At 30.6% G+C, this 15,949-nt stretch overlaps 1 long non-coding RNA gene across 1 annotated transcript in view; it reads left to right on the forward strand.

Moving 5' to 3' along the window:
- Positions 1 to 879: 879 nt before the first annotated feature.
- LOC127708378 (uncharacterized) overlaps positions 880 to 15,949 on the forward strand; it is a 33,871-nt gene continuing 18,801 nt past the window's right edge. The window contains exon 1 of the long non-coding RNA XR_007985255.1: positions 880 to 1,122. This is a non-coding gene — a long non-coding RNA (uncharacterized LOC127708378). The remainder of the gene's footprint in view (positions 1,123 to 15,949) is intronic.

Here is a 15,949-nt window from a genome sequence, read left to right on the forward strand (position 1 = left end):
ACTGTACCATACAGTTCAAACATCATATATTGCATCTTGTATACCTTTATAGATAATCTTGGATAAGTTAAAATGGGGTTTATTTAGATTTTCAACATCTAGCTGGGGCTTACATACTACATGTTCATCGTCGTTTAACTGCATTTATCATTTAATGTCTGCAAATGTGCGAACTATTGGAAAATCGGAAACCCAAGAGGCGTAAAGCCAGATGATATGGAAATCCTAAGAGCCAATTACTGTGTTGTCCTAACAGCCACAAGGTACCCCTTAATACGTGTCTTTCACGCGTCTGACTAGAGCGTGTCGCCTTTTTAGTTAAATATCACAATTTTTTCTTGTAATTTTATCAAAGCCGGATTATGATTTCGTCTGAGTTTACACTATTTAAACCGGTAAATCAAATATAGGTGGATACTAGAAATATATCGTTATTAAAACAAAGATAAAAATTTACTGATATCTTTGTGGAAATATTTCTCTAAAACGTGTTTATTTACATTGCTTTCAATACACATTACATTGAAAAACTCGTAAAATGTCTCACTTTTTGACAGTTTCCTTTTCCTATATGTATTTGAGACGATTTAATTGGTATTTGAATTTGAGAACATTTGAAACATTTTGTAATCCATGTGGCTTGCGGGAATATCCGAAGTTATTGAATTGTCATAATACTATTTTTGTTTGCCCTTGAGGAGTTTTTGTCTGATGTTTTATCCTCGGCTTATTTTTAACCAATGATAAGGTCCGATTACAATTTGAATATTAGTAATGAGTGATGGGAGATCTTATGTGTGTCTAACTTTGGTATTATATTACATTAATTGAAATAAAGCCATTAAGACTGCAGTTTTTAAACACTTTGCAGAATTATTTAACTACCTGGGAGGCTGAATCCGACGTAATCCTTGTCAATAATTATCGGTACCTGATATTGTATCAGTTTTAGGTTGGGCTTTAGACCGGTAACTGCTGTTTTCTGATCAAAATAAGATGGTGAACCGTGTTTATTTCAATTTTATAGGAACTTTTTATTTCACCCGTTCAGTGTAAAGCATGGGCAACGCTGCTATGTTCTGGAATGTCACATTTCTAGCGTGGATTGGTCTATGGTTATCGGTAAGTCCTCGTTTTCTATTTTAGGTCAAGAGGTCATGGAACAAGTTCCTCTCCTCTTGATGCCCCCTTTTCGTCATGACAAAAGGAACACTATATTCTAAAGGACATTATATGCAATGTAGAATGGAATCAATTAATTCGAAAACATCGCATCGCGAAAATTCGAACCTGAATTAAAACAATCATTTTTCGCCCTTTTCATAATAACATTTATGAAGAATACAAACTCCAACAATAATTTTAAGAATTTTATATAATAAAATGTAATTACGAAATTTGAGCATTCTCTATTTATTTTCGAAGAAATTTTAAAAATGGTAAAGAAATATTCGTTTCGTTCAAATGTCAAATGTAACTAAACAAAGGAATACATTTATGATGTTTAATTTCAAACGAATTATTTATAATTTATGCTGAAAATACAATAAATAAAATTTATTACTACCCTGTACAAATGCGAATAAAATCAACACAAAGCAATAACAGTTATCCTTCTTCAGCAAAATTGAATCTAAATAATGTTTAAAATACAACAAAATAAACACTTTTGAATATATATATAAGTTATAAATTGATGTGATGCATGTAGACATTTTTATAAAATATTCAATAACTAAAACAAAAATCAAACAATATTTACTTGATGTTGTGCTTTGCACGTGGATTGAAAATGTAGCTCATTTCATTTTGAAAATTAACTTAAATATGGCTATAAATGAATAATGGCTTAATGAAATTAAAAAATATTACCTAACAAAATAAGGGAAATATGAATTCAGCAAATAAAACAGATCATAGACATTCATAAACGTTAAATATTTCAATTTTATTTTCTTGACAAAATTATTAAATATTTTAATTTTATTGTCCCAAATATTAAATTTTTAACATCCTAATTATAATATTGTAATTTTCGCATCCGTTTTAATTATTCATTTGTCTCTATAAAGAAATACGCTCTAAATAATTTATTTCCTAGGAGATAATTGAATTATAAATTCCGAGACAACTTAATTGCAATTACTTCGTCCGTTTCTCACAAACCAGTCTTGTTATTATAAACATTTAACATAAGATCTCGCACGTTGTGTTGTTTTTTTTTTACGAATTTTTCAGCATTTTAAAACGAAATTATACTATTTATTACTTAAATATTTGTACTCTTTTATACAATAATTAAATTTCAGATAATTTTCTGTGTTTCGAAAAATAAACAGTATGATTTAATTGATCTTTTATTCAAATTTATTCATTCTGGTTTTTTTTTTCTGTTTTATTATTTAAATAAATTATATGTGCGTGATACCTCTTGTTGAATTTTTATTTTATAAATGTATAAAATTGCAAATAGCATTTATTGCTCCATGCGAACTTAAAAAAGGCGAAAATTATTTATTTTACTTTTTATTTTTAATTTAATTGCTAATATATATAACTAAAAGCGTGCTCTCTAAATTTTGTTCATAAGTTCCAAATAATTTGAAATATATATTATAATTATTCTAAATCTATTTAAATGATATTTTTATATATTAAAAGAATATTTGAATATGACTTTTCAGTTAATGTATAAACATAATATAAATTTACAATGAAAAGTAAAATTATCTTTATCTTTATTTTTTTATATATTTTTGGACTCTTTTCATTGCAATATTTTTATTTTTCAAACTGATGTGACAGAAAAAAAATATCAACTTATCTTAAACCTCTGTGTGTGGTCAAACAAAAATGATTCGTTGTTTTTAAGAGTTCCCAACACCAAAATTCGTAAAGTTGTAAAGGGAACGATATAGCGAAAATATTGCCGATTAGTTTGTAATTTTCGACTAATTTTAAATCCAATGATTTGTTTTAAAATCTTAAAAAAGATCAGATTGCTAGCTTCATAGGAAAGCTTATTTAATATAACCGTGAAGGCTAAAAATAAATTGATACAAATGCTTATGATAGACAAAAACACATTCTTAATTAAAAACTCAAACGCAAAACAAATTAATTAGCTGTGACCTTCTTTCACTTTATTAATGCTAACATTTCGTTTCCCAAGAAAATTATGCTAATGAAATGTTAAAAGTATTGTAGTTTTCTTGACTGTTTGATTTATCAAAAGGCGGAGTTCTTAGATGTATGCCAAATTTACATTTCGACAACTGTTTGTGTTTGAAAGAAGAAAGCAATTAAAGGTTGCCGAGAGTTGTATATTTGTATTGTTTTATTTCAATACACACTGGTTCCGCCTTATCCCTATTTAACTTGTTGCGCATACGATTCTAATCAATAACAAGTCTTTTAATGGAGAAAATGGTGTGTACAGAGCTATTAACATTTCCATGAAAAACAGCCATTAGTGAACGATAATTGATATTGAGTTATTTATACTGAAGTTGTAGCAGTTATTTATTGATTTGAAAATATTTTACTATCTTATTAACCTTGCTAGTTTTTCTTGTAAAACAGTTGGAGAAAAGGAAAAACAAAGCGGATAATAATGATTAGATTAGGTAGTTTTCTCTTACTTCGCTAAAATGAATAAAATTCATAAGTGTAATTTGAAAAAAAAGAGTCAAGAGTTTTGATAGTGTTTTGCAATTCCTTAGGAGAGACAAAAACTGAGTAAATTCAAGTTACTTGCACAGAAATCCGAAATTAAGATTTGTATTGTATTTAAACGGGAGAGGTAATTCATTTAGTGAAAATATGATTTAATCACATTTGAATCTGAGTTAGATATAAGCATGAAACGATAGAATTGAATATGAAAGACTATAACACTGATACTAATCCATATTCATTCAAACATTACAATTAGCATGTCGAGAAATAATCTGCAGAAACGACACTGGATTAAAAAAATAATGTTATCGCACCATAGAATAAACTCAAGCGCTTGCGCCAACTGATAACCCCATAGTATCATCCTTATGAAATATTTTTATATACTCAGATGGGTATATTATTGCTACATATAGATGAGTAGAGGACCATTTTGATATCACTTTTTTAAGGTTGAATAACATTGAAAATTGTGTTCTGTTTAATAGATACTATTTTCTCTTTCTGGTTGAGATTTATACCCTTAACATTATTATTCAACTTATTACTTTGAAACCAATGAACACACCTTTTTATGCTCAGTTTAGAGTAAATGCTTTTATTAAAACAAAAGTCTGAAAATTATCCATAAAAGATCAATTAAAAGCATAAAATGAAATCTTTACTAAAGATACATGTATGAATTTAAAATGTTAAAAAATATGGAAGTGACTGGAAACATTTTAAATTATCTTAAACTTGAAAATTTTCTGGGTCAAATTCAAAATAGCCGTATTTAATGTATACATATCTTACAAAATTCAATATCTTTTAAAAATCATTGAGGCGCAGAGGTCAGCCATGACAAAGGAGTGACTTGTTCTGTTTATCATAATAAGTGACCACACATAAAGGGCGTGTCTTGTTTACAATTTTGAATACATTTTTTTCAAAGATCTTCACACTACTCTTTGGTTCATGGAGTTTTATCGACAATATTTCGACAACTTTTTTTCATTGACAATACTAGAATGAATAAATTTTGTGAGCAGTACTTTGCTTAAATTGACCAATGGTGTATTTTCGCTCTATTGTTTCCGATACGATACTGTCATAAATCAGCTATGAAATGTCTTGATTTACCACAATCTTATAACTGCATCAAAACTTTGTAATTTTTCAATTAGTATCCTATTCTCCAATGACTTCAAATCAAAACTCCTCACACATAAACGATCTTATACACACAACTTCATTGTTAGAACAATCAACTAGATGGTTTCATATGTCCAGGCATTTGGTTATATTTGTTATCTCTTGAGACTGATTTTTACAAGTTTTAAATATCTTGCTGCTATCATAATTGTAAAAAATCGTCCTGAACATGCATGAAATATTTGCCACTGGACGTTAAACAACCAACAATCAATTAATAATTATAAAAAAAATGGTTACCTTTTAAACTATCGACATTTTGTATGTGTATACTGAAGAATATTTACTAGTCATCCGTCCATTGTACGAACATTGTAAAACTGAAAAGTGAAAATACTACCAAGCAAGTATCAAAAGCACTATAATACGAGTTTGTCAGAGGACACACAGAGATTTTTTTTTAAACAACAAAAGAGACATATTGACCGTTTTCTATAAACAGAACACGTTCGGATTTTTTCAGATAAAATAAAAATAATCAAAGTGACATGACTAAGAAGCCATATTGTTTTTATCAGTTTTTATACGATAAGACCAATAGAACAAATGAAGAATGTTAAACTTACAAAAAAACAATATCCTAAACCTGAGTATAATTGTCTTCTATTCTTACTTACAAAACAGTTTTTATACTTTGACTTTGTAATATGTTTACTATTTCAAGGTTTGGACTAGCATAAATGGCATTGTCAGTAAAATATATCTGTATTATGAAAACACGTACTGTGTAACATCTAAGTCTATTTGTCAACGCATTGGGGGAAGATAGTACAAAAGGAAATTTTATACATTTCACTACGAATCTTGTTTTTCTAACTGACCGTTTTCTTCAAAAATGTAGATATTCATTAAAGAAAAAAGATAGAAATCCAAAAAGAGACGGTAGTTAGGGATGAAGGAATTTGATTAAGATAACATCCATGATCAGAGCAACTGATAAAATAGCTTCAAATTTGTCACCAGATAAACTTAATTCGCAGAATATTTATCACAAATAAATAAATTTCATCCCGTAATCCCACCATTTTTATTTTCAGTCCCATTATCTGTAATTAAAGTGCAAATTTGAAGCCTACCTAAAGACCTTTTGTCGCATCTAGCTTTGATGTTGTCCAAATTATTTCTTCGTATTTTAAGCTTTAGAATTATGAAACTTTACTGAATAATATTCAGCTGAAACGATGAATATGAAACTTAAGTCCACAAATATATTACAGAATTAAAGAATTAATTTTATAAGTAAACGATGTCCATCAACAGTTTGTGGTGATTCCGAAAGTTTTTGTCAAAACTCCCACTGTATCATCTCTGGGTAGAAATACTTCATATATAAGTTGAAATGACTTTTTATCAATTATATCAATTTTACGAATTTAGCCATCCTTTACACTAAAGTTGACAAATAAAAAAAGAAAATAAAAAAGCCTCGATCATAGATCAGGCTTTTGAAAGATGTTCCCAATTAACTTCTAAAAACTGTGTAAATCACATATAATAGAAAAACAAAGGATATGGGGTATCCATCCATGACATAAAATCAGTACGTGTACAGCAAAAAAAAAACACATAAAAAGCAAAAAAACAGCGCTTTTATTGTTGTTCTTCATCGCAAAGTCACAGTGAGGCCTTCAACAAGGAACAAATAAAAACTCTCACCTCACTGCAAGTTTAAGACATGTTTGACGAAACATGAAATCAAAATTTACTTTTTTTTTATATCTTTCTTTTTTTTTTAAATATTACATATCACCCTTCCGTCCTAATCCTACAAATAAATGTTTGGCGGGTACTTATTTTCTATGAAACAAAGAAGAAAAATGGATACTTCTGCATGGTAGAGTCAATTCCGGTGTCAAATATTATCTTGCATTGAATTAAAACAGAAAAAAATTGTTATTTTTTGTAAGAAAAAGAGTAAACACAGCTATTTCCAGTTGGCAAAAATGAAAGTCTCATTGGCAATAAATCTTATCCGTTATAGTCATTTTTGGTGTTGTAGAATGTTCGGCATTTTGTGGGTGATAATTTTCTGTCAAATGGAGATTACAATTGGTACTTCCGGTTAAAACAAAGCTACGGTGTTGTTTTAAGCTTTCATTATACAGTAGTTTATTATTATTAATTCAAAACTATACGGTTGCAATTTATTTCCTTTGAAACCAATCAATATTTCCTCATAACACAAGGTCATTTTTGGCACAATAACCAAGACTAATCCAGATGTCGATATCGATGAACTTATACACTCGTGACATAACCAGATGTCGATATCGATGAACTTATACACTCATGACATAACCAGACGGCGATATCGATGAACTTATACACTCGTGACATAACCAGATGTCGATTTCAATAACAAAACCTTTTGTCGAAATCGTCGATATCAACATTTTCGACTAAAATATCGATGATATATCGATGAAGTATCAAAATGATCAAGTTTAGACCGAATATGAAGATTACTATAGGGTGACATCACTGAGATAATGGCTGAATATAATCAATTTATTTTTGTCTAGCGTATTTAATTTATACAAGGCACTCTTGTGGTCACTTATCCAAATTACGGGATCCTTTAAAACAATTAATTTCATTTTGTTGTATAGCATTGAAATGTTACTTTAGGTGATAACTATAGGTAGACAAGTCAAGCATGGTTGCAAAGACCGCAAAAATACAAATACAATACACACCTAACTAAATATGGAATGTTTTTATCCATGGGATGTGAAAAGATTCATATTCTAAACTGAAAAACATGGTTTATTTATTGGTTGAAATTAGGTTTTAACTTTTTCTTTATAGTTTCGAGTACTTAGAATGGTACTTTGTGTTTTTGTTTTATTTATTTTTGAGCTTCGTGCCGATCTGATAAGTAAAGCCCTTTCTCACTGATTTTTACATTTTGTATTTAGGTTTTAAGGCCACACCAATGTCCTATAATTACAGAAAGGCTTTAGCGCTCGTAGACACTACATCCTCAATGTGACAGTTCCTACTCTGTAGCTCTTTAATTCAGTGATTGTCGCCAGATGCTGTCTGTCATATTTGTTTTTAGTTTATCATTTTTACATATATTACGATGTTTGTTTTCGCATTTGAAATATTTGACCTTGTGTCATGCTGGTATTAGTGTTGCTTATTGTTGAAGACTTACGGTGACCTATATTGTCTATAAAGATAACTGTAGCAGATGGACATTTGGGACATCTGCATCAGTTTAAACTCATTGAAAAAAACAAATCAGATGAGAAAATTATATATATCCTTCAATTTAGAATTGAAAAATTTTACAATTTAATTAAGGCTATAAATTTAACTATATGAAATGAACAGAGAAGAAAATCATAAAGAACCTTTTTTAAATGTCTATATCCAATCGATATAGCCGATATCGACAGCTTAAACAGATAAACAAGTAGAAAATAAATTGTCTTTATGGACAATTGTATCAGATAAACATTTTTAACATAATTTTCGATATCGGATCGATGTCGTCAAAATCGACTATTTCAGTGGACGGGTAGAATGTAAATAGAGAATAATTCTAAATGTCGATATCTTCAAGATTTACATCTGAAGTAGATGAAAGCAGAGTGAATAATTTAGAATGCAAAATATTAAGGTGAACAATCTAGCATGCCTCTACAAAGAACTAAGACAGGGATAAAATGACTACCGATTTTGGTACGATATCATCGTTATCGTTACTGTATCGTATCTTTGAGTTGGACATACCTCACTTTTGGTTGATCATTTTCTTCTCAAATGTAAACCAAAGTATTCAATAAGAAAGATTCATGACCTAAGTTTGGACTGGTGATCAAAACAAGTAACAAGAATTACATGTAGTCTTACGGCTGTTGGTAAAATACATGAAAATTGCCAAAATCATTAGCTTTGCCATTTCCTTAAATATTACCTCAGAATATAAAATAATCTTACATACTCGATATGTTGTCTATACATACTGTAGCGAAAATTAAAAAAAGTCATGAAGTATTCCCATGTAGACAGTCGCATTGGAGGACCTCAAATTATTTGAACAATAACACTTGTTTGTAAAGATGTTGTTAACCTTTGTTTTGGCTAACCTCTTACATAATATAATACATTATCAGCAGGAAATTTAACATTTACAGTACTAAGCAGCAATAGCCTTTATGCCAGGACAACTTTAAGAGCACAACATATATACTTGTAGTGCACGTGAAGCGTTTGACGGCGTGCATAAAGCTGAGTCCACAAACGTAACGTCTTCAAATTACTTCAATCATTTACGACGTCGGCATTTTCCCCCAGAAAACAAACGCGTAACAAAAACACTGGACACTTAGTTTAGCACAAAGCTTTAAACATAAACGTTCAACATATTTCTTATTGTTTAACAACAAAGTGCAGCATATGCACATTCTGGAAATATAAATAAATATATGCTAAGAGCAGTGTAATGGAAATAATAACCGACTATGTCGTGGACCCTATTCAGAAAATAGCGTTAAAACGTCATTTCTTTAAATTGTAACATAATAGCTGGACATAAAAAAAATTCAGGTGTTCATCCTGGACTATCGAATCATTCATATTTTGCATTTTTTTTAAACCTCTTGTTGTGCACATTTGGAACATCAAGTTATTTTGAAATAAAAAAATTGCAATTAAATATTTTTTCTTACCGATTCTTCCATTTTCGAATATTAATCCTTCCAAATTACTACTTCTTACACATAACGAACTACATTCCAAACTCATCCACAATGGCCGTTTTTTAATTTTTTTTGCGGTGAATTTTGTATGACGTCATTGTCCGAATCCGAAAAATTCTATTATACGAAAATGCGGGAAAATATGTTGAATTTGTATAGATTTTAGGTCAAAAACTCAATTTTATGCTTATTTAATGTTACAAGTTTCACATATTTTTGCCGTTTTCTCTATGTTCGTTTCATACTTTAGAGATTTAATTTTGATAACCTTATTAGTAATGTGGATTTTAATGGCTAGCATTCATCATTTTATCATAAAAAAAACTTCCTATTTAAAAGATATTTTAAACACGGTTGCATAAAACTACTTTTAAAAGCGCCTTTTACAGTTACCTTCAACTTTTTGCACGCCGTCAAAATACATACCTGACCTGTACATGCTACTAACAAGGACGGAAAAGAAAGGTTAGCTTTTTTTTGGGGGGGGGGGGGGGGGGGTACAGGGGGTTTCAAACATTTACAAATACGGTATATTGAACAATAATTAGCTAATAGCAATCAATTTGATAAATTTTGTGAACATAAACTAACAAAAATTCGAAGATACATAATTGACTTTCAAGAAAGATATTAGTTCGACCTCATTTGAATTCGTACGAGACCTTCGATGTTATATCAGTTAGAGATCGCGCATGCTCTCAGCACGTTCAGTTATTGAAAAGAATGTATGCTGAAAAAAGAAAACTAGGAGAAATGAGCCACCAGGAAGACCTACTTTGTTAACTGATTCCATGCATTGTTATTTTTCTTTCCTATGAAATACCAATATATCAAAAGCCGGGCAAGGAATCAGAGCTTTGCATGAGGGAGATATATTCCTTAATTTAAAATAATTTCCAAAATTTTGTAGCAGTACAATAAAAAACACAATATTCGTATTTTAATTCTTGTAATTTTGATATACTCTTTAGTACTGCTAAATTTTGATTAACATCAACTTTTCGTTTCGCTGTGTTTGGTGCCAATGTTCGAATGACGGTAGAACTCATAACGATTGTAAAAAAAAATCAAGATAAATGTTACTTGGGATCTTGCATTACACGATGAAATTCAACTGTTGAATCTTTTGATGAGTCTTGGTAATATTTCCGATTCACCCTCGATATATAGAATAGTTTGTCCTACTATTATGATACTATTGAGCTATATGTATTCTTCTGAAACTTTTGAACAGACTGTTTCATGCTCTTCGTAATCTAAACTTAAGAAGACCACTATAGTATGGACATTATAACACAGCCAACCATGGCACATATTTTAAAATAGCTTGTTCTTTCAACGTCATGTAAGAACATTTTGGCAGATCTTATCGAGCAGATCTCAATCCAAACTTTAGATGGCCTTTGTCATTGAACTTATTTGGAACACAGCCTAAACTATCATAAATAAAACTATATAATGCTCAGGGTCTTGAAATTTATTTTTATTTCAATACAAAAGAAACGATACAAGGCAATATATTTTCCATATATAATGAAATTGGATACACTGTACCAAGGTAAATAATTGCCCAATTGGTCTAATATTTACAGAGTGTTATTTTCTTATCAAAACCATTGATTTAGGCAAATATGCGAATTGTTCGTTGTTGCAATTTTTGTTATTTCAAAAATCGTATTTTCACCCAAACATTCAAAAATCGATATTAGAACTTAAAACTTTAAACTTAAATATGGTCTGCTTAAAATTTTGAATGCCTTTGCAGATATTTGAATACTTATTTCTCAGTTTCGAAATTAATTGCCGACTTTTGTCACCATTTTCCTCAAAATAAATTTGACCCCTGTAATCAATAACACGGTATTTTCTCACTTTCCAATTTGGTCAGATTCTTTTAACCATATGCATTTGCTTTGCAAGTGAATGTTTTTCATTGGATAATTTAACATTTGTTCCTATTTATTATATTTTATGACAAAATTGGAGTTCAAACTTGTGTATCGTTACTTTTATTGACTAGTATATTTGCTAGTTAATAGAAGCTGTCACCAAGTCGCAGAGGCCTTATGCAGACTTCAATTTTACATAGAAGTTATTTAACAGATTGCAATAATAAGTCTGTAAAGTATGATAGATCTTTTTAATAACTCTGTAATCATTATGCGTTTCAAAAATCAATATGGCAATGACTTTATAGATTAATTACTGGTGTCTGTTTTACGTACAGTGGCAAATATTATGCTTGCATATCAGGTTGATATATGTTTATGTTATAGTAAAATTCCCTGCTTAACACTAGATCGACACATTCTAATCCTCCGAAAAGTATCTGTCCAAGCTGCGTGGTTGGTCTTGGTCCTCTGGATATTTGGCATTTGATAATGAAAAAATTATTCTTTGCAACAGAGTACACTATGTATTTATCTTAATCAGCGTGTTTTAAAGATTGTCCGCTGGACATTCATCTAACTAGTAATTATAGAATACATGGATGTTAAACTGAACTTGGTGCGTACGTTTCACTATTTGGGTCAGCGAAATGGCATGCTTACCATTATTGATTAAAAGAATAAACGTATGATAAAGAAATTTCAAAAGACGCGCACATACTCGATATCGCTCCTTTTAGAGTTCATGCGATTTCCTCAGTTTTGGTATGTTACCTTCATTTCTATCTTTTCAATCGATTTATGAGATTTGAACATAGGAAAACTGCCGTTGTTTTAATTGACATTGGAATTTTGAAAAATAGCGTATTAATATATTCCGATATATTGCCGCTTATTTAAATGCATAGTAAGGAAATTTTATTACAAACATATCATGAAAGTAGGACCATCGTATCATTATCATGACGTCTTTATCAGCTAAATGTCACTTTTTTCGTTTAGTCCTATTTGTTGTTTCACTTTTTCGGTTGATACGATTCTTGAATGGGCGTCTTAAATTGCCATTAAGTTTAAACAGACCTTATCCTGGATCTTCTGATTAATAGAGGCTAATTACTTTGACTCTAGGTGTGAATTATACCTTTGGCATTAGTACTTCAACAGTTACCAAATATTGGTTTGGCATGAATACAGGAATTTTACAGAAATGGGAACACTTTTTTTTTGCGTCATAAAAACGTTTGATGTGAAGATTTGTTTGATTAGAGGGATAAAGCTGTCATAGAAACAGACAGGGCAAATACATATTTTTTTATTGGTTTCTATATAAACCAGAAAACAACAAGCGCCTTCGAAATTCCATATAGTCTTACATTATTATCAATATATTTTCGACGTGTTTTCTGCTTTGAGCAATTGTAATTTTTATCAGCACAAACAACTGTGGTGTAATCGAAGTATCAAAAAGAAAAAAATATCTTAAATGATCAATTACGAAAAAACACCATTGATCTATGATCTCTCTTATCCGAAATAAGATACGAAAAATGACAATGCAAATATGTTACCATCAGTCTTCTTGGGTACAAACAAACTATTTTGTTTTTTTATGTCGTTACCAGTTGAACTTCTTATCGTATAAAGTTACTCTCTTTATGCATGATCCTTATTCCGTCTTCGACACAAGCAACACGACTGCTGCCAAATGTGTAGCAGGATCTACTTACCCTTCCGAAGCACACAGGAACACCCCGTTTTTTTTTTGGTTTTGTAGGTGGGGATTGTGTTGCTAAGCTTAGTCTTTGGTTTTCTCTGTATTTTTTTTTGTCGTGGCGTTGTCAGCTTTAATGCTTCTTGAGTGTCCATTTGATATCTTCCGTCTCTTTTTCCTCATGGATGATGTATTGATAGACTTTTTTAAATTATCCTAAGTTTGTTTCGATTGGATGAGGAAAATCGTCGTCTGATGCAATCTTCAATAATGATAGGCAAATTTTAAATAGAGACGGAAGATTCCAAAGGGATATTCAACATATAAGTTTAAGAAAACTGACAATGCCATGGCAAAATAAAAAAATACATATGGGAGGTTCGTGTTGCTCAGTCTTGTTGTGTTCTGTGAACTGTCATTTGACTTTTCATCTTTTTTCGGTTTGTGCCATGGCGTTGTTAGTTTGTCTTTGACTTATGAGTTTGAATATCCATTTGGTATCTTTCAACTCTCTTCTAGTATATCATTAGATCCTGATATGCAAATACGCATGTATATATGATGAACATGCATCTGAGACAGCATCAAATAAAACACAAGAAAAAATTCCAAATTTACATTGTCAACGTCTTTTGATTCCCTGTTTTTCCATCACTAGAATACTCAAAATATAGCTTACTATATGCTATGGGTTTGCTCATTGTTGAAGGCCGTACGGTGACCTATATAGTTGCTTACATCTACTACAATGTAGCATGTCTTTTGGTCTATGTTGGATATATGTCTCATTGGTAATCATACCACATTTTCTTATTTTTATGAGGCTCCTAGGAACCTGTATTTGATTAGTATGTTGTTTCTGTCTAAAGTTCTGTTTTCTCGTACATGTCAAGTTTACATCGGTTTTAGTTTTATCTGAAAATATTGAATATGTAATGCTGAATAGTGTAGTGACCCAATTTTATTAAATGCATTATTTTTCTTAGAATATTTTTTTCTCTTTATAAGCTTAAATTTTCAAATTTAAATATTAAAATTGGGGAAATGTTTCCTTCATGATATAAGGTATCATTAAAAAAGATTTTTTCCTTTCTTTTTCATGCATATACACAACTTCGACCGAACGTGACTGCATTTATACATCCCGTACATCATGCCTCTTAAGCATAGGTGTAACTGCTGGATGAGGAAAGTATAGGAATTACCATAGTTCTATACCCCAGTCAATTCTTTTTGTTATATGTTGGATGGTGAAAGTTATGTTGCCTTGCACCAGGCCCGCTGCAGACCTCTCAAAGGGATGTTGCAAGTTATCTTTAAAAATGTGCAGAAACCTTTTCACTTTGTCTCTACTTAACAGCGCGAACACGACAAGATGTGAAAAATCAATAATACATCCCGTGCAGCCAAACATAATTCTTCTAGATATTGGTTTTACTGCCAAACAAGAGACTATAGATTGCACTTTGTAAAAAAAAGCTGTTTCACAAACCACGCCTCTTTTGGGGAGATATATAATATTCATAGATATTTTGTTTTGTTTACATACTGGTTCCCAGATATGATCTCTATGGTTCATCTCATAGAGACATAACTTGGAAATGTTACCAGTATAAAAAACACATGGATAGCGGCTAAATTGAAATCTGAGGAAGACACAAAGTGAAGGGAGGGTAGTACATAATTTAAGTATAAGTTTAAACTCTTGGAAGTTCGGGGCATATAAATGTTGAAAATATGCCGCACAGCCCTATGTTTTGACCTTTGAAAAAAATAGTGGTGCATATTAACTTTCCATTCTAGGATATGATTTTTTACGAAACTTCATAGTAAAAGTGGTACAGTTTTAGCCGTAAAAGGAGTTGTTCCTATGGGAAATTGCATTGTCTATATTTACAGAAGTGCAACCTATATATCTATGCTCTAATGGTTACTCCGTGCTTAGAGTTAACAGAAAATCCATCAAGGTAGTTTTCAAAACAACTATTTCCGAAAAGGATGGTGATGTTGATAGGGTCATATTTTTAAGGGTTACGCACAAAAATTTACGACAAAAGGGACGATTTTTCGTTCCCTATTGTCAATTTTCCTTTTTTGTCCATTTGACACAATCTCACGTTGTATATGTATCACAACTCGTTCGCTACTTCAATGAACGTAATCTTTGTATTACTGTTAAATTATTTAGTCAAGGATTTCGTCACCACAAATTACTTTAAATTTTACTAAATTCTTCCATAGATACAAATATTTGGATGTACCTGTAGAAGACTTATTAAAAACGAAATAGCACATCCTAATTTTTACGGTGATGTTTTTTACCGAGCCCGTAAATTTAGATACAATCCGGGTAAATTTATCGATCCTTAAAATAAAATGTTACCAATTCAACACTGTAATTAGATTTTTGATTATTGTTTTTATCGGTATACATATTGATTTTATTATTAGTAAATTAATCAAAACTAAATATTATTGTTACACACATATGTACATTAACGGTTCTACATTCTGTCGATACCTATATTTTGGCATTGTGCAAGGTTGTGTTCTTCTCTGACTATCAATGACGTCTTTACACTACATCCATTGGATATTGGGTGCTGGATGTGTACTGATTGATATTTTAGTGTTAGATACAGCTTTCAGTAACTGCGAGAACCCTCAGATTAGTACTTTATGTCTTTTGTGTTTAAGTCAGGGTTTTGTATATGCTTTGTATCGATCTGATAAGTTAAGTCCTTTTTAACTGATCTTTATAATTTGTC

This window comes from Mytilus californianus, unplaced genomic scaffold (assembly GCF_021869535.1).
Source record: "Mytilus californianus isolate M0D057914Y unplaced genomic scaffold, xbMytCali1.0.p SCAF_7, whole genome shotgun sequence".
NCBI lineage: Eukaryota > Metazoa > Mollusca > Bivalvia > Mytilida > Mytilidae > Mytilus > Mytilus californianus.